Consider the following 753-nt stretch of genomic DNA (forward strand, 5'->3'; position numbering starts at 1 on the left):
TTCATTTCCTTTTGGCTTACATACAGGTGTTTCACTCTGTTTTACTGAAATTTTTTGTTTCAGTTCTTCAGTCACATTCAAACCTTCGATTGAACTGACTATATTTCCACCCAAAACACTTATTGGTATATCCCATACTTTAAATAGTTCCATCCACTATGTGCTGAATAGATTAAGTGAACTTTTTCGTTTGATCTCAGAATATTACATTACATATGAATTAACCAGAAAAATATAATCTTTTTCCCATAATACCATGTGCTATCTTTTTAGGTTTAATTAATTTCGGCTTACCAACATATTTCCATGCTTTTTCGTTTATAATGGTGATATCACAACCAGTGTTCAACTGCATTTTAACACTTGTATTTCTGATTTTCAACTCCATGAATTTTCTCATCATTATATTGCCAATTTCTTTCAATGACATACTATTGTAGTAACGCCTGCGCATGCGTAGAATAAAACAAGCAAGCGTTTCCCGCTCAATTCATTCTCTTTCACGCTGGCCAGCGATTGAGCATGGACGTGTGTTTAAAAGCTGTCTCTACATCTTTCGGTCTTATACTCGACAGCTCGTTATTCTCACCTCTAAAGATGTATAACTAAAGATATGTATGTTTTACCAAGTAAATAAATGTTGTTTGAGTTGTTTAGTCTGGAGTTCAGCGTTCCGTCAATTTCTTTAATTTTATAGTAGAAAGTCAGGTATACAATCTAAAGATGTATAACCCACTTTCTACTAAACTATTT

This window comes from Octopus bimaculoides, chromosome 7 (genome assembly GCF_001194135.2).
Source record: "Octopus bimaculoides isolate UCB-OBI-ISO-001 chromosome 7, ASM119413v2, whole genome shotgun sequence".
NCBI lineage: Eukaryota > Metazoa > Mollusca > Cephalopoda > Octopoda > Octopodidae > Octopus > Octopus bimaculoides.